Consider the following 27,942-nt stretch of genomic DNA (forward strand, 5'->3'; position numbering starts at 1 on the left):
TGGAGCCTGCTTCTCCCTCTCTCTCTCTCTGCCTCCCATGAATAAATGAATAAAATCGTCAAAAAAAAAAAAAAAAGGTGAAAACAGCAAAATGGTAGAAGAGCAACAAAGTAAAAAACAACTTACTTATCTGAACAACAAAACCCCAGAGAGGAACAGGAAATAATGCCAAAATACTAACGACGGTTGTCTCCCATTCGGCAGGAACGTGGCGGGTGTTTTTCAACTAGTGTATAAGTCGCGGTTGTCACCTTCGGGGCCGAGCCCCACCCCCGCGCCCCCCCCCCCGCGCGACCCCCCCCCAACTCCGCGCATGCGCACACCGCCGTGCGCTCGCCCACCTGCCAGGCCTCCGCGCACGCGCACCTGCCCCTGCCCGCGCCCGCCGGCGCCCCGTTGCAGGCAGTGAAGAGCTAAGGGGCCGTTCACGTTGGATGAAATCATCTGGAGCCGGATGGCCAACAAAGGAAAAACATTTAGCACTTCGAGGGCTTTGCGGAATGTGAGTTTATAAGAAAGGAATGAGAGGAAAGACGCGGCGGGCGGCGCTTTTGGAGGGAGCAGCGAGCTGGAGGGCGGCGGGAAGGCGGCTCGGCTCGTTCCCGGCCCGCGGCCTCCCGGTGACTGCGTGGTCGGGCTCTGCGGCTCACTTGACACTCTCTAATGACAAATATATCCACGTATGGAAGTTTCACTGAACACAGCTCCCACGGGGGAGAGAAGGCAAAACAAAACCCTCTTCGTAGTTAGACTCAGCCCACGGGGGCAAAACCGCTCAACTTCGGGCTTGGGCCTGCGCGAGCGCCCAGAGGCGGGAGCTTGCCTGCGCCCCCCCCCCCCACCCCGACCCCCACCCCGACCCCCACCCCGACCCCCGCGCCCCCTGCTGCAGCCTCGCGCCTCCACAGCGGGGAAGAAAGGCCGCTCTAGCCTGCCACCAAAGTCCCACCCTCTGCCTGAGCAGTGTGGCCATTTCTTCCCCGTTAATGGACTTTAGAAATCACCCAACCTACTTGGTTTTTTTTTTTTTTTTTTTTTTTTTCCCCATTTTACAAAGGAGAAGATGAAGGCTCAGAAGCATAAAACAACTTAACCGAAAGTTACGTATCCAACTGGCATCAAAACCAGGATAGTAAACCAGGTCTCTTGATGGACAGCTCGGTTCCACACCCAGCTCATAAGAATTCTGGGCTTTCGGAGATCATGAGGACCTTTGTCAAAAATCCATATAGGTCCTACTTTACATTGAAAGAAGAAGCCAAGTTGTAGAATACCACCACCAGCTCAAAGCTCTGTACACACTGCGCGTAGCACTAGGAACAAGAAAGGCCTCAGGGCTGCTCCTTTCCAACTGGTTCTAGGTTTACGTGGGGAAATGGGATGAATTCTCGGAGCAGGATCACTGTGCTGTGCGGTCAGTCCAGAGCTTTTCACAGCCACGCAGAACGCGGGATCCGAAATGCCCCGATCACGACCTCCCAGCCAGTGTGCTCCCCAGATCTCTGTGGAACAGCACAGAGATCATTCCAATAATTGGGGGGGGGGGGGCGTGGGGGAGAGTACAGAAAAATGCTTCAAAATATTAGTTCTTAAAAATTAGGCAGTAAATGTACATTTGAAAATTTCCCATTAAAGTTCTTAATTATATTTTTCTCCCACAGATGCTGGGCTGTGCTTAAGAAAAGAGCCCTCAGCAAAACTTGAGTTTAGTAGAAGCATGGGTATCAAAATTAGAGAAATTTCATTATGAAATCCTTTTTAATTAATATGACATGGATAGCTGTAAACTTGAGTTTTGAGCAACAGTGAGGAAAGAAACTATTAGAGGAGGGTGAATACCCCTAGGGATATCCTGAAGATTGTGGAATTTTGACTCATTTGATAGAGCACCTACCTGAAAAAACTAAAATCAATGAGAATCAAGAGGAAAATGGAATGACCAGATTGGAGACACTGCTGAGACAAGGGGAGAACATGAAGTCTACAGGAGCCTTTACAACAAGACAAATGAGTGCTCAAGTCTCTGCAAAAGGAGTAAGTGATGAAAAATTTGTGAAGCAAAAAGAAATGTGTTCTTTTTATAATATAGTTAATTCACCCCTAGCATATTTTGCTGGCATTCATAATTACAGCTGATCCTTGAAACAACATGGGTTTGAACTACGGGGACCTATTTATATGCAGTGTTTTTGTTGTTTTTTGGTTGTTGTTGTAGGGTTGACAGCAAAAGCCACAAGACATATATTTATGATTGCCCACAGAACCCAACTGAAGGTGATTGGTACAGAGTTCTCCTTTGCTGCCCTCTGAGTATCTGGGGACAGGGGGGCCCATGGAGGCCATCAGCAGCCCACTGGGGGCCCCACGACTGAGCAGGGTTGTAGGTTGCCCCATGTGCCCACAGGGTGGTTGGATCCAGCACTCAGGGCTGGCAGGAAGCTGGGCTGAATCAAAAGGTCCCAGAGAGCGGGCACAGTGCTGTGCAGGGAGCCCCAGGCCCCAGGTGTCCCCACCCCTGGGATCCTCCACATGCTGGCCTTCCCAGTTGTGCTTGGGTGGCTGAGCACCTTGGGCCCCCACGTACCTCCCTGGAGGGGCCCCTCTGCCCAAGCGCCTCCTGGAGGCTGGGCACTCAAGTGTGGACACAGCTGCTGATGGCCACAAGCTGGTGGCACAACCTCCAGGCAGATGAGGCAGTTGTACTGTTGCCTCTGCTGAGTCAAGGTCACCAAGCTGCAGAACATTGCCATCCCCCTAGGCCAGGCCCACTGCTGTTGCTGCCCCTGGCCCAGCCTGGCCTGGAGACTCTATGCAGATTTTCTTCAATAAACAGAGATACAGTACTGTAAATGTATTTTTTCTTCCTTCTGATTTTCTTAATGATATTTTCTTTTCTCTAGCTTACTTTATTCTAAGGATACAGTATATAATACATATACAAATTATGTGTTAATCATCTGTTTATGTTAGGGGTTAAGGCTTCTGGTCGACAGTATGCTATTGTGGTTAAGTTTTAGGGAGTCAAAAGTTATACCCAGATTTTCAGCTCCAAGGGAGTTGGTGCCCCGAGGCCCTATGTTGTTATGGAGTCAACTGTATTTGTATATTAGAAGGCTTAAAAGGGGATTTTATAAAATATAATGTATGTTTCAGACTTTTAATTTCCGAAACTAAGCAAAGCAAAGACTTTAAAATAAAAAGCCAATATTGTTCTTAATGGGGAAACAGGTATTAGTGACAGGTTTCCTAAAAGCAAAGTCAAAAACAAAGATACTCTTTCTCAGACAAGTTGTTTAATAAACTACTAGAGGGTCTTGTCATGCTGATAAGGCAGGAAGAACAGTAAGAAAAATTAGAAAGGAATATCACTGGGGTGCCTAGGTGGCTCAGTGGATTAAGCATCTGACTTGATTTCCGCTCAGGTCATGATCTCTGGGTCTTGGCATCAAGCCCCACGTCAGGCTCCACACTGCACCTGGAGCCTGCTTGGGATTCTCTCCCTTTCCCTCTGACCCTCCCCACCTCTAAAAAAAATATAAAAAAGAAAGGAACATCACTAATTGCTAAAGTTATGATTATAAAAACCCAGGAAACTGAAAGAAATCTACTAGGAATTTTAGAAACAAAATAATTCAAAAATATCATATAAAACTTATTCTCCAAAATAACAGTAGCATTCCTTTTTAGCAATAACAGCTATTAAATTTTTGTTTCAAAAATCTATTTCCTGTGGCACCTGGACAGCTCAGTCGGTTAAGCTGGCCAGCTCTGGATTGCAGCTGAGGTCATGATCTCAGGGTGCTGGGATCCAGACCCACATTGGGCTCCACATTCAGTGGGGAGTCTGTTTGAGGATTCTTTCTCCCTCTCCTCTCCCTCTGCCACTTCCCCTGCTCGTATGAGTCCACACACTCTCTCTCAAATAAATAAATAAACCTTAAAAAAAAAAAAAAAAACCATTTCCCTTATACCAAGGACAAAACCTATCCGTACCTAACACACATTTATTGAGAACTTACTTGGTAACTAACCTAAGGTGGGATATATCAGTTCAATATAAATATATTATAGAAGAAAAAATAAAAATATATTTTTTAAAGATTTATTTATTTATTTATGATAGAGAGAGAGGCAAAGACACAGGAGGAGGGAGAAGCAGGCTCCATGCCAGGAGCCCAACGTGGGACTCGATCCCAGGACTCCAGGATCACGCCCTGGGCCAAAGGCAGGCACTAAACTGCTGAGCCACCCAGGGATCCCCAAAAATATTAAAATCCTATCAGAGATTAGTTTTGTTTGCCATAGGAAATATCAGATTGTGTCATAAAGCAACCCACATTAAAAGTACATTGCTGACTTTAGAAATTGAGGGAACCAAGCACAGAATTTCAAAATAGGACATAAGTTATATGAGAATTTAATATAGGACAATTTGAGTGCAGTAGAAAGGAGAGCTGCTCAGATTATTCTTTAATAATATTAAGAAATAGAGACTTAGACCCTTACTTTACACCAAATAGAATTATAAAACCATAATAAAATTATAGTGAAGAAAAATTTAAAATACAACTTCCCAAATTTAGAAGAAAACAGAATAATATATTTACCCCCAAGTGGCTACTTAGATTTACTACTTAAAAAACAAACAAAAAAAAAAACAAAAAAAAAAAAACAAGAGAAATTACAAAAAGGTGGTGGTCAGGGTGGAGGATAAAACTAAGATAAAAGGTAAATATTGATACAAAAATATTTTGTGATAAATATTGTATATAAATTTTTACTTCTAAATTATATAAAAAAGCTGTCTCAAATCTATAAGAATGAGTCAAAATTTCCAATGATAAAAGTATCAAAGAATAAAAAATTTATATATACCAAATTTAAGTAATTGTTCAACTTGTCATATGAGTGGAATGAAATAAAACTGTAATGTAACACTTTACACTCACCAAAATAGCAAACACAAAGACAAGTGATAAAGTCCAGAGTTGGCAAGCCCCCAGGGAACATATTACTATTACCTAAGGACAGTGTTTCAAACTCCAAAGGCAGTCCAACAAGAGGTAACTAGAACCATGCACACACAAAAGATGATACTCTTTGACCCTTTAATCCTATTTCTGAAAATGTGTCCAAAGAAAGTACACTTTAAAAACTTCTGCTTTTCAAAAGATATTGTTAAGAGAGTGAAAAGACAAGCCAGAGACTAGAAGAAATCTTGGCAAAGCATGTACCTGATAAAGTAATACATAAAGAATTCTCAAAATGCAGTAACAAGAAAGCAAACAACACAATAATAAATGGGCAAATGACTTGAAAAGACACTTCGCTAAAGAAGATATATGGATGGAAAACAAGCACATGAAAAAATTTTCAAAATCATTAGTCATTAGGAAAATATGATTGGAAACCACAAGAAGATAAAACACTGCAAACCTACAAAAACAGCTAAATTTGCAAAGATCATTTGTGGATGAAGATGTAGAGCAACTGGAAGTCTCATTTACTGCTGGTGGAAATTAAAAACTTTGGAAAAGTTTGGCAGTTTCTCAAAAACATACAAATGGATTAAAGACCTGAAGGTGAAACCTGAAACCATAAAACTCCTAGATGAAACAGGCAATAATTTCTTTGACATCAGCTGTAGAAATATTTTTCTAGATATGTCTTCTCAAAACAAAAGCAAAAATAAACTAGTGGGATTACACCAAAATAAAAAGCTTTTGCACAGTGAAGGAAGCCATCAACAAATGAAAAGGCAACCTACTGAACTGGAAAAAAATATTTGCTAATGATCTATCCTATAAGAGGTTAATATCCAAAATACATGAAGAACTTATATAACTCAACACCCAAAAGACAAATAATACAATTGAAAAAATGGGCAGAGGACCTGAATAGACATTTTGCCAACAAAGACATACAGATGGCCAACGGACGTGTGAAAAGACACTCAGCATCACTGATCAGAAAAACACAAAACAAAATCACAATGAGGTATCATCTCACACCTGTCAGAATGGCTCAAATAAGAAACAAGAAATAACAAGTGTTTATGAAGTTGTGGAGAAAAAAAAACCACCCTCATGCATTGTTGGTGGGAATGAAAATTGGTGCAACCAAACAGTACGGAGTTTCCTCAGAATGTTAAGAATAGGGCAGCCCGGGTGGCTCAGCAGTTTAGTGTCGCCTTCAGCCCAGGGTGTGATCCTGGAGACCCAGGATCAAGTCCCATGTCAGGCTCCATGTCAGCATGGAGCCTGCTTCTCCCTCTGCTTGTGTATCTCTCTCTGTATCTCTCATAAATAAATAAATAAAATCTTAAAAAAAAATAAAACAAAAGTCATCTCTTTAAAAAGAATGTTAAGAATAGAAATACCATATGACCCCAGTAATTCCACTTCTGGATATTTACCCAAAGAAAATGAAAACACTAACTTAAAAAGATATGTACACCTCTATCAATAGCCAAGATATGGAACAGCCCAATTGTCCATCAAGAGATGAATGGATAAAGAAGATACAGTATGTATATGTGTACATACACACACGCACACACACACATACACACACACACACTGGAATATTACTCCACCATAATGAGATCTTGCCATTTGTGACAACATGGTTGGAGCTAGAGAGTATTATGCTAAGTGAAATAAGTCAATCAAAGAAAGATAAATACCATATGATTTCACTCATATGTGGAATTTAAGAAACAAAACAAAGAAAAAAGGAGACAAACGAGTAGACTCTCAAATGCAGAGAACAAACTGGTGGTTGCCATAGGGGAAGTGAGTGGGGGGATGGGTGAAATAGATAAAGGGGATTACAAGGTACAAACATCCAGTTCTAAAATAAATAAGTTATTGGAAATGAAAAGTACAGCATAGGGAATATAGTCCATAAGATTTTAACAATGTTATTTGGTGATAGATGGTGGCTACATTTATTGTACTGAGGAATGTATGGAATTGTTGAATCATTATGTTGTATGCCTGAAACTAATATAACGCTGTATGTTAACCCTACTTTGATTTTTAAAAGTTCAGTATACACCTACCATATAATCCAGCCATTGTATTCCTAGGTATTTACCCAAGAGAAAAGAAAGCTCCTACCCAAAAACATGTACCTGGATGTTCATAGGAGCCTTGTTTGCAACAGTCAAAAACCAAAATAATCCAAATGTCCATTATTTATGGCTAAATAACCTGTGGTGTATTGACATAGTGGAATACTACTCAGTAACTAAAAGGGAATGGACCACGGATACACACTGTAACATGGATAAATCTCCTATCATTATACTGGGTCAAAGAAGCTAGATGAAAGTAGAGTACATATTGTGTGGTTCCATTTATACAATATTCTAGAAAATGGGAACTAATTTGCATGGATGAAAGTAGTTTGGTGGTTTCCTGTGAAGGGGGAGCAGGGAGGTGGGAAGGAGCAGGAAGATGGGAATAATTGCAAAGGGATTCAAGGAAACTTTTGGCAGTGATGGACATCTTCATTATCTTGACTGTAGTGATATTTTATTATGCACACGTGTCAAAAATTATTAAACTACACACTTTATGTATAGTTTATTGCATGTCAATTCTATTGCAATAAAGATGTTGAAAGTACTTGAGGTAGAAAACCATTTATATCAGCATCTTTTATAATGGCAAAAACCCAGTAGGAAATCCCTATGTCTACCAAAAGGAGTGGAGCTCAGTAAATTATGTCTCATCAATTTACCACGAAGCTTTTCTGTTGTTAAACATAATATATGTGAAGGTCATGTGGATATAAACTTCCTCAGGAGAGAACATGAAATGATATACACAGTATTATTATAACTACACAAAATTCAATGATTACATGTGGCCAAAGACTGGAATAGGTCACAGAGAAACCTTAACAGTTTAAAGTAAGGGATTATAGGTATAAATGTGGAGTTGTTGCGATAAATTTCACGTTGGCTTATTTTTTAGGGTCTTATCAACATCTTTCTAAAGCTTTCTCCAACGCATTTGGAAAGTCCTGGCACTAAGGAGACAAAGAAAGGAGGTGTAAATGCAGAATTCTCCAACAAGATACTATTTTTGTGCCTCTTTGCTTTCTCTTTACACTCCCTCCACGGGCTCTCTGCTCGTTCCCACTGGTGCCACTACTGCCATGCTGATCTTTCCATCCCCAGGACACTGCATTATTTGGCTCCTTGCCATTTCCCCTCTAGCTACCATAATGATTCTGCACACTCAATCTCGCTCTTCACGTGGTCATCAAGACAGATGACATCATGTATTTCCCTCAGAAAAGCTGTGAGAAGACTCCCACTCTGCCCACATAATACAGTTAACTTCCTCACGTAAGTCTGTCAAAGCCACTGCAACCTTTATTTCCAGCCTTATTTCCAGTGTTATTTCCTTGTTCCCAGCCACAACTTCTTGTTTGTTGGGTTTTAATTCCTATGCACCGCCCTAGGTCCTGAAGGTGTAAAAATAAATAACATTTGTGTGATGTTCTATTTTATGTGTCTACTAGGCTAAGCTATGATGCCCTGTTGTTTGGTCCAACACTAGTCTAGATGTTGCTGAGGAGAAAATTTGTAGATGTGATTAATCCTTAAATCAGGAGACTGAGTAAGGCAGATTGCCCTCCATAATGCAGAGCGGCCTCATCCAATCAGTTAAAGGCCTTACTTGAGAGCAAAGAGTGAAGTTTTCCTGGAGAAGAATCAGTTCTGCTTCTTCTGCACATAGAGAAAACTTGGCTGAGTCTCCAACCTGCAGCCTATTCTATGGACTTTGTACTTGCCAGCCGCATCATTGTGTGAGCTAGTTCTTAAAATAAATCTCTCTCCCCCTATGTGTACATACCCTGTTGTGTCTGTTTTTCTGGAGAACTCTAATACCAGATGGCTCTCACACTTATGGAACTCATAGGCTAACCCAGGGAACAGGAATATAACCAAATAATTAAATCCAACCTGGAGGGTACCAGACTAGCCCTTCTACCATAAATGATGAAAAAAAAAGTTTTTTAATGGCATGGGTGCCTGGGAGGCTCAGTCAGGTAAGCGTCACAATCTCAGGGTCCTGGGATCAATCCCTCATTGGGCTCCCTGCTCAGTGGGGAATCTGCTTCTCCTTCTGCCCCTCCCTCAAGCTTGTGTACTCTGTCTCTCAAATAAATAAAATATTAAAAAAATAAATGGCTTTCAGAGATGACCTATGAGACCTAAGATCTCTGAGAGGAGGAACAAGTGAAGAGCACCCCAGGGCTACTCTGGCTTTCTGTCTAGAGGTACTACCTGGACTGAGGTGCAGGGAAGGGAAATTCAAGCAGGGGATGGTGGTCTAGCTCAGCTGGGATGAGGAGCATATCACTTCTTGACACTCCTTCCTCTATATAACAATATTACTTCCAGCAATAGTCATGTAATAATCAGTAATAATTATTTTCTTGATTTATTCTCTTGTTTTAAAACAGTTAACAATGCAAAAAAAAGAATAAATACCACTTTATAAAATATTATTCATATTTAGTAAAATAGTTCAGGTATAAACTAAAATTTATGCTTAACAAACACAAATGTGATGCCTCACATTTCCCACTGTTTCACTATTTCACATTTTATACACAAACTTCAACTCTTAAGTGGCTACATAAAATGACAGATTTAAATAACTCAAATTGTTTCTTTATCTTTATAGCCATGTGCTATCATTGTGTACACCAAATCCATTTTTAAACATGGCAGTTTCTTGTACCACAGGGTGATGGAAACACAAACTATAGTTGAAGCCAGTTCAAATGATTCTGAACTGTGCCACTTTCAAAATGAACACATGTAGCTGTTTAATAGAGTGAAGAAATAACAATGTGCAATTTGAACTTTATATATGTATCTTTAAAACTCAAAGAAACCTCAGCAGTAGTTGAGAACATAAGCCAACAAAGGTCCTACCTCCCACCCCCAACCCCTACCTCAAGAGTATTTTATCATTGATTAATCAGAATTGCAGAGACATGGTGATAATTAAAAGACAGACTTTTAGTCATTTTTATAATTGTTTTAAAATTATCTCAGATAGCATTCCTTCAAATTTCCAGCACCTAGGCTGAATTGCTCCCTCCAATCCACCTTTGGTGCACCACTGGTTGGGGGTGACCAAAGGTCTGACATTTGTGGGGTAGAGTACTGTGGGGAAGGACCTATGCAGACAAAGAGCTCTGGAAATTTGCATGGGTTTCCCATGTCTAGCTGGATATCCTGTGGACATGAAGAGGGTGAGAAGCTAATGGCTTGGGAAAGGAATTTGCAGGGATGAGACAGCTGAGCCACCTCCAGACCTCATACAGGGCTTGTACATGTTGAGGTTCCCACTAGTGAGAGTGGAGAGATCTCACTGGACACCTTGATAATTGAGCAGACACCAGAAAGGCCATATACCTCAAGATCAGGGCTAAGTTAGTAACAAAGCTTATAAAGAGGCCTTGAAAATCAAGCTGATTTGCAAGTAAATTTAAAACTGCAGGAAATCTCAATACTTTTTAAAAGAAGACATCAAAATCTTGACTCTTAACATCATTACATTCATACTGTGGTAGATAGAATTTCTAGGAATGGCACCCCAAGATTCCATATTCCTTAAGTCCTCAGAACCTATGGATATGAGGCAATGGGATATGATACCACTCTTGTGATTGTTATATTATCGAGATGAGATAATCCAGCTTGACTTAATCTAATCATGTGAGCCCTTAGAAGCAAAGAACCTTCTCCAGGTGGAAAGAGAAGAAGAGGTCAGAGAGACTTAAAGCACAAAAAGGATCTAACACATCACTGCTGGTTGGAAGGTGGAGAGGATCACATGAAAAGGATTGAAGGTGTCCTCTAGGAGCAGAGAGTAGGCCCTGACTGCCAGCAGCAAGAAACTGAGGACCTCCATCCTATAGCAACAAGGAAGTAGATTCTGCCAACAACCGGAATGATCTTGGAAGCATATTTTTCCCATGAACTTCCAGGTAAGAACCCAGCCCAGCCAACACCTTGATTTTGTCCTTCTGAGACCCTACACAGAGAACCCAATGGAGTACAAGAGACTTAAAACCTATGGAACTGTGAGATAAAAATAGGCACTTTTTAAAGCTGTTTAAGTTTGTGGTAAGTTGCCACACAGTAATAGAAAACTAATAAAGTAATGCTAGAATCAAATCAAAACAACACTATAACATGCTAAGAAACAGGAAAATGTGACCCACAAGCAGAAGAAAAGTCAGTCAATAGACACAGAACCAGAAACAACAAAGACCATAGAATCAATAGACACAACCTTTTAATTATAAGTCTGCTTCATGATTTTTTAAAAATTTGTAAATTCTTATTTTTTTTAAGATTTTATTTATTCATGAGACACACACAGAGAGAGGCAGAGACATAAGGAGAGGCATCCCTGCAGGGAGCCTGATGCAGGAACCGATCCCCAGACTGGGGATCACACCCAGAGCCAAAGGCAGATGCTCAACTGCTGAGCCACCAGGCGTTCCCACGACTTTTTTTTTTTTTTTTTTTTTTTAAACATGACCATAATGAAAAGAAAAATGGAAGATACAAAAATGTCCAAATGGAACTACTGGAGATGAAAAGTGTAATATCTGAAGTAAATGATTCATGAAATGGGAGCGATCATATCAGATCTTCCAAAAGAAAACTTTTGCAATCTTAAAAAAATACAAATAGAAACTTTCCAAATTGAGTCTAGAAAAAAAGGCTGAAAGAGAAATGGAAAGGACATCAGTGGCTTGTGGGGCAATATTGAGTGGACCTGTGTAATTGGAGTATCACAAAATACGAGATTAAAAAAAAATTTTTTAAAGGATGATGGCCAAATTTGTTGAAGTTTGATGAAAACTAAAATCCCACAGATCCAAGAAGCTAAACAAACCCTAAGCAGGATAAATAAAGAATACTATAAAAGGAATACCATAATCAAAATGTTTAAAACAAACACAACAAAATCTTAAGAGCAGAGAAAAAGACACATATGTTCAGAGAAAAATATATATATACAAATTACCACTGACTTTTCATCAGAAACAATAGAAACCAGTTAGGATGACAACTTTAAAATACTGAAAGAAAATAATCTTCAGAAATGAAAGTACCATTTTAAAAATTTCAAACAGAAGCTGAAAAAATTTGTCACCAGTAGACATGAACTACTAGAAATTTTACGGAAGCTCTTTAGGTTTATGAAAAATAATACAAAATGGAAAATTGGATCTACATATAAAAAGAAAGGAGACTGGAAATAAAGATAAAGGAGGGAAAAGAAAACTCAGGACAGGTAGAAGAAACAGAAAACAAATATGAATATGGTAGGCTTAAATCTAAACATATGGATAATTACATTAAATATAAATACTGTAAACATTCTAATTAAAAAGCAGAGATTGCCAGGATGAATACAAAAGCAGACTCACCCTTATTCTATCCTTGGGAAATGCACTTCGAAAGACATAAACTAATTAACAGTAAAATATTTAAAAACTAATCATAACAAAAAAGGAGTGAGTATATCAATATCACTTCAGAACAAGGAATATGCCCAAGGTAAAGAGATATTTCATAATGATAAGAAGGCCAATCAATTAAACAAGATGATATAACAATCCTAAAGGTGTATGTACCTAATAAGAGCTTACAAAATACATAAAGCAAAAACTGAGAGAACTAAAAGGAGGAATAAACAAATCTATTATTAGAGCTGATTATTTTAATACCCTTTCTCAGTATAGAACAGAGAGACAGAAAACTGGTAATAATAGTAAGACTAAATAACACCATGAACCAACTTGACCTGACATCTAAAGAGCCCCAGTCTAAATATCTAAGAGATTTTCACTCCATTCCAATGCTCATGGATCATTCACCAAAACAGATGTTGAGACATGAAAAAGAAAGTTACAATAAATTTAAAAGGTTTGATATTAAACAACAGCATTAAATTAAAAATCAGTAACAAAAAAAGTCTGGAAAATCTCTAAATATTCAGATATCAAACAACACACTTCTAAATAACCTGTGGGTCAAAGAAGAAAACAGAAGGAGAATTAGAAACTGTTCTGAACTGAATGATAATGAAAACAAAAAATTTGTGGCACGCAGGTAACGCAGTGCTTAAATAGAAATACAAGGTTTTAAATCTTACATCAGAAAACTAAAATCAATGATTGAAATATCTATCTTAAGAAGCTATAAAAAGAGCAAGTAAACCAAAATAAGTAGAAGGAAATAAGTAGAAGTAAATGAAGATAAATAAAAAGAAAAGCAAAAATCAATGACCTACAAAGTGGAAAAATAATACAGAAAATGAATGAAACCAGAGAAGGTTTTTAAAAAGAGTAATAAAATTGCTAAACCTCTAGCTAGATTTTTAAAAAAGATTTTATTTATTCATGAGAGACACAGAGAGAGGCAGAGACACAGGCAGAGGGAGAAGCAGCCCAATGTGGGACTCAATCCCAGGACCCTGGGATCATGCCCTGAGCCAAAGGCAGATGCTCAACCACTGGGCCACCCAGGTGTCCCAACCTCTATCTAGCTAGACTGTTCAGAAGGAGAAAAAAACAAAAACAAACAAACAAAAAACAACTCTACAAGTTACCTCTATTAGGGCTGACAGTGGGCAGATCCTATAATCATCAAAGATATTATGAGGGGCACCTGGGAGGCTCAGTCGGTTAAGCATCTGCCTTGGGCTCAGGTCATGATCTCAGGGTCCTGGGGTGGAGCTCATGTTGGGCTCCCTGCTGTTCCTTTTCCCTTTGCCCCAACTGTCCACTCACATTCTCTCTTGCTCTCCCAAATAAACAGTCTTTTTATAAAAGATATTATGAGACCATCATGTATAGCTTGTGCTAATAATTTTGAATGCAGATAAAATGGACAAGTTTAATTTACATTTAATGGTTTTTGAAAAAAAAGAAAGAAGTGCAATCCAAAGTAAATATGGCCAAATGTCAAAATCTGTTAAATTTGGTTGGCAGGTACCTGGGTATTGTCTGCATGATTGAAATGCTCCAGAACTAAAATTTTAAATTAATTGATGGAAAATGATTTCCCAGGATCATTCAGTCAACGAGTATTTATTGATCATCTCTTATGTGATAGATATTGGAGCAAGGACCTAATAATACACTAGCCAACAGGCCAGAGAAGTCTCTGCCTAGAATGCAGTCTGGTGGGTCACACAAAATACATACAAGAGATGCGTAGGGGCTGTGGTGGGTGCTATGAAAGAAATGACTCCATGAAGACACACTCACTAGGGGAGAGGGTAGGAGGTTTGCTCCATACGGGGAAGCTTGGGAAATTAGGGAACCTGAGCCATGCATGAGGAGAAGCAGTGACATGCGCAGAAAGCCAGGGAAAGTGAATCCCAACAAGAGGGAAGTACCTAAATATGGGAGCTCTGGGGTCAGAAAGAGCTAGAAAGACTAGAATATCCTGAGGGAAAAAGCAGTTTGAGATGAGGTTGAAGAAGTTGGATTTTATTTTAGATGCAAAATAGGATGTCATGGGGGTTTTAAGCAGAGGAGCTGGTTTTGAGGTACTTTGGTCACTATAAAGATTGATTCCCCGAATGGAGGACTGAAGGGGGAGCTGCTGCAAACCTCAGGGGAGGAAGCAGGTGGCTCACACAGGGAGGTGGCAGTGGAGACAAGTAGAGTCCTTTGAGGTTTGCCATTTATGCCCCAAGCTGGAGATTTAAAGACTCAAGTTTGTCATTTTTTCTAGGAATACAGCGTGCAGGCAGAGGGAGCCATGCCATTCTGTACTCTTGGCATCATTACTACTACAACGGTGGGTGCAGTGGCCTCAAGTCACTTGCTTCAGAAGGCACTAGGTCACCATCCATCTCAACAGAGGGGATGATGAATCCTGATGCCACCACCTGACCAGATTACTCACATTCCACTTTGTGCTGGTAAGTCCCTCAGCTCAGGGTTTCAGGGCCAAAGATGCAAGCATACCATCCCCAGACCACCCGGGCCCACTCCTGGTACCAAGTCGGGATCAGCCAGGATCCAGTCAGAAGATCAGAAACATAGCAGTTATTTTAAAAGAGAGAATTTAATAAAAGAAATAGGTTACACAGGTATTGGAGGGCTAAAAAGGCAAAACAGAAACAATGCGGTTAAAAAAAATGTAAAAATATAGTAGTAACTATGAGTCCATGAAGCCTCCACCATCGTCAGGGCTGAAGAAACAGACAGAAGGGATGGCCCTAGAAGGCTGCAGGGTGGCACTGGTGGGATGCAGAACCACCTGCAGGTCCTGAGTCAAGAGTGGTTGCTTGGGCGGCCCCCACAGAACAGAGAGTAGACAGGAAGGAGCCACTGCTGCCTCTCCAGACATCTGGTACTCTCTGCAGCCCCAGGAGGCCCAGTGGGCCAAGACACAGCTGCTAATGGAGAAAGGTGGTTTCCAGGGTCTTGGTTCCCACCTCACCCCACGGAGCATGGAAGGGCAGGTTTGGGGCTGAGAGACTACAGCTTACCAACTAATGTGCAGAGCTTTTTCCACAATCATAGCTCATGAAACTCTGTTCAGTCTTCATGTGTGCATCGCAGAAACGTTTCCATTATCCACAGAGCCACTTTTGAGATATGAACTCTGTCTCCCAGGGAATGCGTTGTCACCTTCACATCTGCTAAAGCTGTCTGGGGTAAAGGACTTTGTAATTCCATGCCTGGTACTGACACTATGCATTTTTACTTAAAGCCACTTTAAGCTATTTGCATCACATTATAAAAAGTGTGTTTTAGGGCTTTTTAAATAATATATTTATATATAACCTGAGATGTATATCTGTGATCTCCAATATGTAACACTTACTATATTGCAATGCAGCTGATGAATTATTGAAAACTACATCTGAAACTAGTGATGTATTCTGTTAGCTAATTGAATTTAAATTTTAAAAAAGTAAAATTATTTTTAAGATGTCCATCAACAAATGAATGGATAAAGAAGATGCAGTACTTATATACAATGGAATATTACTCAGCCATTACAAAAGGATGAAATCTTATCATTTGTAATGACGAGGATGGAACTAGAAGGTATGATGCTAAGTGAAATGTCAATCAGATAAAGACAATTATCATATGGTTTCACTCATATATGGAATTTGAGAAACAAAACAGAGGATCATAGGGGAAAGGAGGGAAAAATAAGATGAAATCAGAGAGGGAGGCAAACCATAAAAGACTCTTAACTCTAGGAAACAAGCTAAGAGTTAGTGGAGGGGAGGGGGGTAGGAAGATGGGGTCACTGGGCAACGGGTATGAAGGAGGGCATGTGATGTGAGGAGCACTGGGTGTCATATACAACTGATGAATAACTGAACCCTACCTCTGAAACTAATAATATACTATATGTTAACCAATTGAATTTAAATAAATTACAAAAAAAGAAATGGAAAAACAATGATTTTTAAAGGCTTGTTATAATAGTCAATATTTGCAATTATGAATTTATAACACTGGCATAAAAACTAGATTTGTGTTAATTTTCTTTCCTCCTCTATTTCCCAATTGCATCGGGTGACCCCTGCAAGCATCAGAACTTCACACTGCCTGAGGCTGCTTCAGGCTCAACTACTATTTTCTTTTCAAAATAAAGTCATTGAGAGTATGTCTGGTAGTCTGAGAGACTTTGTAAGAGAAGTGATTCTTACAAAGAGAATTAATTCTCATTTTCTATTCAGTCCCATAAGGCAGTGCTGCTTAAATTCTCTGTGGTGAAGGACCCTTTTAAAATTTTTCCAGTCTGTTGCAAACTGATACTTTGTAAAAATTAATAAAAATGAATTACTAGAAAAACAAAATTAAAAAAAGACATACAAGATAAAAGCTGTAATTTTGTGTTATTAGTTTAACCAACAGGAAATTACATTGCAATAAATACTACCAGGGTAAACATAATATAGGGGAAAAGAAATAAGTACAAAAATTGTACATGTTGCTTATTTGCTGGAAGTATGCATATGGGCAACTGATACATAGGCTATTACATGTATAGCTTTTTTTTTTTTTTTCATTTTGAGGGAAAAATGAATCCTCGTATTAAATGGTTATAGGCAGGGCAGCCCAGGTAGCTCGGCAGTTTAGCCCCTGCCTTTGACCCAGGGCCTGATCCTGGAGACCCGGGGTCGAGTCCCACGTCAGGCTCCCTACATGGAGCCTGCTTCTCCCTCTGCTTGTGTCTCTGCCTCTCTCTCTGTGTGTCTCTCATGAATAAATAAATAAAATATTAAAAAAAAAAGGTTATAGGCAGAGTATGAATGAACAGTGTATGGAAATATTTAAAGGTTTTAGTGTAGCAAATAGACTTGCTTCTTGATTACTAGTTTATCTAAGATTGCCAAGACTTGTAGGGGATAATGTATATTTAAACTGTTTCTATATTTTATTTTGATAATAATTAAGAAGAAGAGGAAGAGGAAAAGGAATGAGGAGGAGGAGCAGAAAGAGGAGGAGAAACTTGTCTCACTGAATGGAATAAGAGATTTTAGAGCAATTTCAGTAAACTCAGTTTATTCACTTTTAAATTTTATCTAAAATGAAGAAAGTGCTACTCTGTTTTCAAAGTCCTTTAAATACTTAAATATAAGTCAGTTCCAGCAATGTATCCTGTAAGTTACAGTTAAATTTAAATCATCTTTTGATGAAAGAAATGGATTCTGGACCCATGAATTTTTTAGGCCTAGATCTTCTTTTGATGGAAAATAAAATTCAAAATGCTTTATCAAACTTTAAGGCGTTTTGTGATAGCTTTTCACAGATGTGCAATATCAAGATCATCGCCTACATCATTGATAATTGTTAAATTATGGAATATGTGCCGTAATAATCTGTAGAAACTGTTCCTCCAAGCTTCTAACTTTCGTTTTTACCCTTTGATCTTATCTTGAAAAACATGTTGCATTTCTTCTTTGCATGGAAGTACTGAGATCATTAAAAGTACTGAAGAGCTTTAGCAACCCTGCTTGTCCAATTCATATCTTCAACAAGCCGGGACCAAACTGTCTTCTGTTTTGCAGAAATGTTGAGTTGTTCTGTAGATCAAATGCTATCAAACATTTGTTCTCTCGATGATCATCGTTCCTCAGCATGCCATAATAGCTGTTTATGATCTGCTTCCAAACTACCATATAACATAAGAGAATAACCCAGAACTTTACACACCAGCTTTTACCTAATTCATGATTTTTAGTATGACACTAGGCCCATTGTTTAGCTCTACCATTCTTCCTAGCCCAGGTCTTTCTCACAAGAGAAACCACATTGATATACATTCCAGTGTGAGCCCCTTAGTCAGGGTAAATTCTGATTCGACTCCATCAGAATGTGTGCTCCCATACAAAATGTAAACTCCAAACCATATTGATTGACAATGTAATCAATCCTTCATAGTATTATTTAGTTCAGACTTAGTTATGTTTATCAGCAACAAAGTAAAAAAAAAGAAAGATCTTCCTATCACCATGATGAACAGGAATACGAGATTATCACACTGCAATGAAAAAATATGTTGCTACTTTTAATTGCTCTATGAGTTAGCCTTCTATAGTATTAGCCAGTTCCTAAATACGCAGGGCTATGGGGGCCCTGGAAGTAGTAATTGAGCTACCTTCTTTGTTGTTGAGTCACCCAACATTTCCAAACAAATACCTTTGATACAATCTTCATCAGTGTCTTGGCAACTGTATGTGGATGATAGGCTTGGCAAGCTGAAATACTACTTATTAAGAAGCATGTAAAGTCCTAATGTTTATATGGGAAATACTGAACATCTGCTTTAATCAGTTTTTTACTCCAGGACTCTTTCTTTCAAAAATATTTTGTGGTTTTGAATTTAATTTTTGTAAATAAACGACCCACACGTTTTGATGGTTCCATTCCTTCATAGCCAGTCCATTTCTACAAATAATTAAACACTATGCTTTCAGGATGTCAATACCAATGACAGCTATAAACGGAACTCTGTATATGAGGGATCCTACTTTCAAGGAAAACTGATACAAACTCTTGGGTCTTTGCTTCTTCAAAATCACTTCCATTTTCACCATTTGGTTTATACTCTTGCCACGTTCAAAAAAGCTAAGTATTTTCTTACTCCCCCAAAACCTCTCAAAACAAAAAACAAAACAAAAATAACCTCCAGGGATCCCTGGGTGGCGCAGCGGTTTGGCGCCTGCCTTTGGCCCAGGGCGTGATCCTGGAGACTCGGGATCGAATCCCACATCGGGCTCCCGGTGCTTGGAGCCTGCTTCTCCCTCTGCCTGTGTCTCTGCCTCTCTCTCTCTCTCCGTGTGACTATCATGAATAAATAAATTAAAAAAAAAAAAAAAAACCTCCAGTAGGGCTTGTTTTGGGCTTCAATAAATTGAGTGTGAAAAATAACTAATATAAACTTTATCCCCTATTTAACAATGTTAAAATATAAATGAAAACTGTCAATTAAAAACCAAAACTTGTAAATATGTTATAAAAAGAAATGCTTACCTTTTCACAGATTTTTATACACTTTTAGGTTACAAGTTGACAAACTTAATAAAATATGTTACAATATGGTCCTACTGCACGTGATTATTTATTATACAACTTGTACTTTATGACTCCCCAGTTGAGCTTGCCAATACTGAAGTGGTCTCTACCCTGTTCAGTGAGATGAGTTCACCAAGTCATCACAGCAACTTTAAGCTGTTATAAAAGCTTCTAATGCTTATTCTCAATTTCTATACCTAACTTATCACAGATCAGTAACAGTTCATGGACTGGCACCAACCTGCAGACCACACTTTCAGTAGCACTGCTATGGTATTGTGGACAGAGAACCAATGGTATTTGCTGATGAAATACCTGATCAGTGGGACTCCTGGGTGGCTCAGCGGTTGTGCATCTGCCTTCGGCTCAGGTCATGATCTGGGGGCCTGGGATCGAGTCCCCACATTGCGGTCCCCACAGAGAGCTTGCTTCTCCCTCTGCCTATGTTTCTGCCTCTCTCTGTGTCTCTCTCATGGATAAATAAATAAAATCTTAAAGAAAGAGGGAAGGAAGGAAAGAAGGAAGGAAGAAAGGGAGGGAGGGAGGGAGGGAGGGAGGGAGGGAGGGAGGGAGGAAGATAGATCTGATCAGAGATGTAGGATAAGGGAGGAGAATCCAAAAAGTTTGGGGCAATTTTAAGCTAGAGTCAACGGGTGGATGGTGAAGCCATTTGCTGAAATAGGGAGAAATATGTTTGGATACATTAAGTTTGGGATGCTAGGAATCATCACCCAAGTGGGGATGGTAAATATCAGTGAATCTGGAACTTAGGTAGAGATCCAGTCTGAAGGTCTGACTTTAGAAATCACCAGCATTTAGATGTTCCAATCTAGCATGAGACCACCTAAAGGAGAGAACATGGATAGTGAAGAAAGTCAGAAGCAAGGCCTAAGCCCTCCAACATGCAGAGGTGAGCAGAGGAGGGGCACAAGTGAAGGAAGGAAAGGCTCTGGGTAGACAGTTCTGATGTGCACCCCTAATGCAAAACCTTGGATTAGAGCCACTCTGAATGTTCCACAGTAAGCTAAAGCATCTTCACCTTGGGTACCTGGAACCCTTTACCAAGTGCATTGTATATAGAAGCACTTAATAAATATGCACTGGGTGAATGAATGTAAGATGTCACAGATATGAATATTGCCATACTTGTTATTCTAATACTGAAATTTTGTGGCACTTTAATTTTACAAAATACCTTATGATTATCTCTATGAGTAACTCCTTCCAAATGATTCATGGTACCTGGGATAAAAAGAGTTCCTAAGTGTTTTTGCACCATGGACCCTTGTGGCACTTAAAGGCTGATTTTAAATGCATAAAATTAAACCAGTTGCACTGAAATAAACATCACAATATTAAAAAAAAAACAAATTAGCAGTAATATGTTATAGGTGCTTCTTTATTATCATATGAAATGCCAAGATCTGGTGGCATAACAATGAGTGGCAGGGAAAAGGAAAGGAGGATTTTGGAGGAAGGAAGGGAGGATTCACTAACTGCTAAGCTGTAAAGAGGAGGAACAAATTCAAGGTAGCCACAACATCTGCATTATGTTGCAGAAATAGCTGTGATTTCTGTTGGTGACAAAGTCACAGATACTGCTAAAATGTGCTTTGTTACCAACTTTTCTGAAAAAAAGTTAAGTATCCATTGAAGTCCACATTCATGGATGCCAGATGAAGAATCCCTAAATTAAAAGGTCCCCTTCACTTGTACCCTCACCCCACATCCAGGTTATGCTCTCTTCTAAATAAATAAATAAACATGTATATAATTATATTTAAATGTAAAAAGATATGTTTTATATATTAAATTAAATATATATTATAAACATTTTTTTTTACCTATCATATATACCAAAATAATCATATATACCAAATAGTACAGCCTCGTGGTAAAGCAATTTGGCAGGGTGCACCCCCCCACACACCTTGAGAGAGTAAGAGAGCATGTGCATGTACATGATGTGAGGGGGCAGAGGGAGAAAGACTCTTAAGCAGGCTCTCCGCTCATTGTGGAGCTAGGGCTCCATCTCACAACCCTGAGATCATGACCTGACCTGAGCCAAAATCAAGTAAGATGCTTAACCAACTGAGCCACCCAGGTGCCACTATGCACACCCTTTAGACTCAGAAATTCTGCTCTCATAATTTCCCTTGAAGATAATGCCCCACATGTGAGCAAAGAAGTGAGTAATGTGGATGTCTACCAGTGACACACATAACATCTGTTCAACAAGTAGCTATTGTGAGCCTTCTGTGGCAGACACTCTTCCAGGCATTGAAAACTCAGCAAGAGAACCAAACAAATTTCCTGCCTTCACCGCATTACTTCCAGGGTGGAGGGTAAAAATAAACAAAATAACCTTTATTGTAAAGGACATTAGAGGGTGGTAAGTACCACTGAGAAGGACAGAGAAGGCTGGTAAGTGTGTTCTTTATAAATACCCCAGCCAGTGAAGACCTCACTGAGAAGGGGCAGCTGAGCAAAGACTTGAAAGTGCTAGGAAGTAAGCCTTGTGCATATCTAAAATAAGAGCACTGTTGACAGAAAGCAGAACATGTGCAAAGGTCCTGAGACAGGAGTGCTTCCGGGTGTCCGAGGAAATGTGAGAAGGCAAGTGTGACTGGAGCAGCATGTGGCAACAGGAGAGCTACAGATGAGGATGGAGATCATGGGGGAGGGGGAGCAGATCATTTCAGGCCTTCTCCACCACTGAAAGGACGCTGGCTTTTTTGAAGTGGGATGAGAAGTCACTGGAGGGTTGGGAGCAGAGGGGGGGCCTGACCTGAGGCACATTTAAAAAAGATCCCTTGTGGGGGGATCTGCCCCCACAGACTGGGTGGAGGAAAGGCAGAAGCATGGAGCCAGGCTGGGATGCCCGCGCTGGTGGTGGTGGCTTTGACAGGGTTTGGCAGTGGAGGTGCTGACATGATGGATATGGAATGGAAGAAAAATAAGGGAACTTGAGGTGATGCAGAGGTTTTTGGCATAAGAAACACAAAGAATGGAGATACCACTCATTTAAATGGGAAAAGTCTAAGAGAGTAGTTTCAGGGCAAAAGATGAGTTAGGTTCTGACCATGGAGAGGTCTATGACATATGCATGTAGAGAGCTGAATAAGGACAGAAAAATAGCAGAAAACCTAGAAGTAACTTAAATGTCACTAATAGGGACCGGTGAAGTGAATTACTGTGTACTGATAAACTGCTGAAGGAAGAGCAGAATGTGATATAAAGAATGTGATATAATTATATGATTATGAAAATCTATCTATATTATATGAAAAAGTGAGTTGCATAATGGTACGGCAGCATTTTAATAAGATTACATTATTTAATTTATTATTATTTAAATAAAGAACATGTATCATATATGTAATATAAAAACCAAAAAAGACTGAAACATTTAAAAAAATGTTTTAAATGCTGCTTGGTTCCTACATGAGCAACCACTCTCAAACCACAGGCACATTTTGTTCAAGTTGTTCCTTAAAACAGGTAGAAGTGTTTTGATTACAGCTTCCGTCTGAGAGGCAGCAAGCAGTTGGAGATCCGGGGGGGTGGGCACTGGGAAAAAGGGAGAGTGAGACGAGACAACTGCAAGGGGAGAGAGGAAATGAGCCAGAGGACAGGTGTGATATGGAGATTTAAAACTCAAACTGGGGGTGCCCAGGTGGCTCAGTGGGTTGAGCATCTGCCTTCGGCTCAGGTCATGATCCCGGGGTCCTGGGATAGGGCCCCACATAGGGCTCCCTGCTCAGTGGGGAGCCTGCTTCTTCCTCTCTCTGCTGCTCTCCCTGCTTCTCTCTCTGTCAAATAGATAAAATCTTAAAAAAAAATACCCAAAAAACTCAAGCTGGGGCATTAGACACGTGTTTGTTTGGCTAGCACAGGGTCTTTCAATTTTTTAAACATGGGCACCTTTAGGCAACTTGGGAGCTCGCCAGTTTGCCACAAGCCCCACTGCTCCCCACGACCTCACACGCAGCCCAAGTCATACATGTGTGTCACGGTAGGCAATGACTTTTACACTCCTACACTGACATGCTTTGAGTTCTTGCCCTGGGCTATGCACTGAATTCAGTTCTGCCTTGTGTTGTCTTGGGCATGTGGGTAATGCCAGAAGATTAATGGCTTGAATAACTTCCGCCAGGGAATCTGCATGTTTCATCTATCTCCCCGTTAGCCATAAAAATGCCCATAAAAATGAAAGTGGTCACAAGATTTCTTTCTTAGTTCATACTTAGGCTGCAAAAGTGTGAACTGTGCTAATGAGCAGGCAATGGAGTCCTGACTTCTGGTTTAATTTTGACAATTCCTTCTTTTCCTGGGCTGATAAGGCTGTTCCTCCTGCTTAAGTACAGAGTGGCACAAAGATACCACGACTCAGGTGGTTGTTCTGACGACTACATCAGGGACAGATGGAATCATAACAATGTGACACATGTGACTATGCGTAATAGATCCTGCTAACAGGCTGAAGGTGGAGGAAAGAAGCCTTGGCAGGTAAAGACCAAATAAATTTAAAAATAAACTCAGCATCTCTCTGCCAAGTAGCTTTCCACACATTAAATAATATCCATTCTAAGATGACGGTAAGTGGCTATTAACATAATTATTTGTTGAATGAATGAATAAACAAATGAATGTTCTACATGTGGTATCTCTTTATCTCAATGAAAAGACAGACCTAAATAGACCTCTGTGGAAATCTTTTCTTTCAAAGTGGGTTTCAAGATCTAACAATGGCCCCCCAGCCTGGCATTTGGCCCTTGAGTTGTCTGTGTGGAATATAAAGCTAAGAGAAACTTTACAACAAGACCTGGAAGGGAAGAGGCCATCATGTTTAACCGCATATCTAGGGAAAAAAAAAAAACCTCCGAAAATGTTCCATTTCCAATAATCACGGAATACACATTGCCTTTTAAGATTTGTTTCTCAGAACAGCAGAGATCATTTAGTTTGAGAGAACACAGAGTGGCTTAATTATTTTTTTTTCTTTTCTAGATTCTCTGCCAAGAACCACAGAGCAAAATGAAATGACAGTGTGGGGAGACAGCTGCTAAGTAATCTCTTTGTTGTATTTCTAATAAGATAGCTACATCATTTCTGTTGCTAACGTATAGCCGTATTAGTTCTGAAATAAGCTATTATGGTTTTTTCCCCTCAGTGGACTGCAGTTGCAATAAGTAATACATCATTTATAATTGGAAATGTGTATCCCTACGACAAAAAGTTTGCTACTTCTTGCTTAAACTTTTAAAGACTTTTGAGTATATTGCTTGAATTTGAAACCAGCAGCTTGATTTGCACACATAATTTGATATTGATGGAGCACCTGGTGCATGGTCGGGCTCCGGGAGTAGAATGAAGAAGAGAAAGCAGGTGAGGGTGGAACTCTGAGGAAGAAAACATTTTAGGGAAGGAGACTGGGGAAGTCGGCCAGGAAAGCAGGAAGAGCCCGGATGTCAAGGGCAAAGAGCACGTGTAGGAGGTGGGCTTGTTGGTGTCAAATGCTACAAAGAACAACCAAAGCACCTGCTGGTTTTAGCAGCAAAGAGGTCATGTTGAACCTGGTCAGAGAGGATGCAGCAGAATTCCTGGGGCAGAAATGAGGTCACACGGATTGGAAGGGATTTGGATGTGAGCACAGAGTGGGGAGTGCAGCTTAAATGCAGAGCTTCAGACACAGAGGCTAACTGATGCACTCAGGCCCCCAGGAAGTAGACAGGATCAGAATCCCAAGGGATCTGCCTGAGGCCATGGGGCGGGGGAACAGCACCTTGGCCACTGTGACAGGAGGCAGGAGTCACGGTGGCAGGTCAGCGGTGAGTGGTGAGACCGCCATCCTCCTCATCCCCATGGCCATCAACAGTGGCCAGTAAAACTGTAGAGGGGAGCACGGAGTGAAAGACACTGTGGCTTTGAGGACTTCACTTTTCTTAAGAAATGAGGAGCAAGGCCGTTTGCTGACGGTGACAGGGGAAACGGCTGGACGGGAGCCTGATAAAGGAGCCGAGGTTCAAAAATGCTCCTGTGGGAACCAGGAAAGACCTGTCTGGAAAAATGAAGGGCTATGGGGGCACAGAGGTCCAGCCAGGATGGACACATTTAGACTGTTTACACTGATCATACTGCAGGTGCTTGGGAACCTCAGTGTAAGGCAGAAGGTGAAGAGTCAGGCGGTCCTGGGGCAAGAGTAACAGAACGAGAGGCTGGGAAGTCGAGGGCACTGCCTAGGGGGTGATGGACCCAGTTCTAGACTAGAAGGGGAAGCAAGGAAGCCTCAAAAGAGCCTCACCATCTGAGAAAAACCCAGAGGGGTAAGGAAATTGAGTAGAAGTTCAAGTGTGATGGGACCAGCCCTAGACCTGGGCCAGAGGGGATCTGCCTGGGTCCCATATTCTGGAAGGTTCTGCTCTGGCCCTCATCTGGCTGCACCTTTCTCCAGAGAACAAAGAGTGTGCAGGACCAAGGGGATGTGTCCACCCAAGCTACACACTCCACCTTTTAAAGGATATTCCAGGTACTTGGGACCCTAGGGTTGATTCCCTACCCAAATAGCACTAAGCCTACTTTCAGTGCCTGTGCAGGCCACTTCCTAAGGGCTTGCTCAAAGAGTAGCTGTTTGTAGGAGATGTGGATTAAGCTCAGAGTGAGGGGTGGTGTCCATGCAAGTGTGTGAGCCCCTCACCACAGGGAGCACAGCCGCAGACCAGGGGCCAGTGCCCCCCTTGCCATAGATGTCCCATGTGGGCCTCCAAGGAACTGATGGTTTCTAATCAAGCCTTTGCTTTTCTAGCTTGTTATTAAAGTATATTTGTCAAGGTAGGAAGAGAAAATATATTTAATATTTACCTTGCTTTATTATATATATATATGTATATATATGTATATAGATAGGTAGGTAGATAGATAGGCTGTACATAGACACACATGCACACAGAGCACGTGGCATCCCATGTGTACTCTTGCTCCAGGCGTGCAAACGTCAGGGATGTGACTGAATGAAGGAGGCAGCTGGATAAGAGGTTGAAGTAGGAATTCTTAGACTTCTGAGTCAACGTGGCACAGTAAACACTTGCTGAAAATTTTCAGTCTGCTGCCACATACAGAAGTAACAGATAAAATATTTTTTAAAACCACATAAGCCTGTTCTATTTTCTATTTGCATTCTCTGCTTTGCTATGTACCCGTCCGGACCACATTACTTGGGCTCCCTGGTTGGCTGCCTCTCAGCTGGGTTTGGCCAGCAGAAGGTACTAGCAAGAGATAAGAGGGTAGGAAGAGAGAGGATAGGATATTTCTTTTTTGCTCCCTCACTACTTCAGGCCTGCCTTCTAATGGTAGCTACTTCCCTCTAAACTCAGCTTCTACTAGGGGGCCCCTCAGTGGTAGCACCAGCTGTCCCTACACTCCGATAGAGACATCTCTTCCTTTGCCTCTTTAGGACTCAGTGTGGCGACAGCCTACCACTGTTCTTAGTCTCTGGGTACCTTAAATGACCTTGCTGGATTCTTTATTCCTGTCCTTACTTCCATAAATAGTTTCTTCATTAAAATCTCTTGAATTTAAGTATTTAAATGATATTCTATTTTTTGCTGGGGACTTGGCTGATTAAAAGCATTTTCAAAAACAAGAAAAGTACATCTCTCTAAATAGGAGAGGATAATGACCCCCAGTAATAAGTAGTGATGAAGACTCTGTGGCCATTGTGAAATTGGGGTGAGGGCAGGTGCTAGAAAGAACTGGGGGTCTTACGTTTCTGTATCTGCAAAGGGAAAGGGACTAATACCACAGATATCAGGGTGGGGTAGGATGGGATGAGATTAGTTCTATTATTGCAGTTAGGGTCAAGGCCTCCAAATTGCCTGTGACTAGAAATGAAGATGCCTATACTTGACTAACGTCTGAGTCCACACTGCCCGTGAGCTCAGACATTGTTACTTCTCTGCAGTGGGATTCCCAAGCCATGCTTAATTTATGACTTGTTTCAGAGCTAAGGATCTCAAAACCATCCCTCAGAGGAACCCTTGTAAAGCAAATCCACAGGGAAGTTATGCTCTCCAGAAAAGAAAAGAAAATGACAAAATATACAAGCATGTGCAGCATGATTAAAGACAGTCCAATGAATGAGACAATTCACGTCTGAGAAAATAGAACAGAGCAGAACACTCTGAAGAAGACTTCTAAAATCCTCAAAGTCATAATGGAAGAATAATGGATATCAAATGAGACTGTAATATGTAGAAGATTTTATATAAAATAAAAATAAAAAACCACAGGGATGTAATACATAGCATGGTGACTAGTTAATAATGCCAT

General features: G+C 40.5%; 1 protein-coding gene and 1 long non-coding RNA gene across 10 annotated transcripts in view; one reads left to right on the top strand and one right to left on the bottom strand.

Annotated features, from left to right (window-relative positions):
- EFCAB11 (EF-hand calcium binding domain 11) overlaps positions 1-27,942 on the bottom strand; it is a 144,836-nt gene that overhangs the window by 15,877 nt on the left and 101,017 nt on the right. The gene's annotated exons all lie outside the window — the stretch shown is intronic.
- On the top strand, positions 365-27,915 carry LOC140640373 (uncharacterized). 4 transcript variants are annotated; one of them, XR_012037086.1, is made up of 5 exons: positions 365-502; positions 1,886-2,034; positions 14,798-14,987; positions 24,625-24,683; positions 27,615-27,915. It is a non-coding gene; the product is annotated as an uncharacterized lncRNA (long non-coding RNA). The 4 variants fall into 4 exon arrangements; XR_012037085.1 differs by lacking the exon at positions 27,615-27,915 and having other exon boundaries at positions 1,662-2,034; positions 24,625-27,607; XR_012037084.1 differs by lacking the exon at positions 27,615-27,915 and having other exon boundaries at positions 24,625-27,607.

This window comes from Canis lupus, chromosome 9 (assembly GCF_048164855.1).
Source record: "Canis lupus baileyi chromosome 9, mCanLup2.hap1, whole genome shotgun sequence".
NCBI lineage: Eukaryota > Metazoa > Chordata > Mammalia > Carnivora > Canidae > Canis > Canis lupus.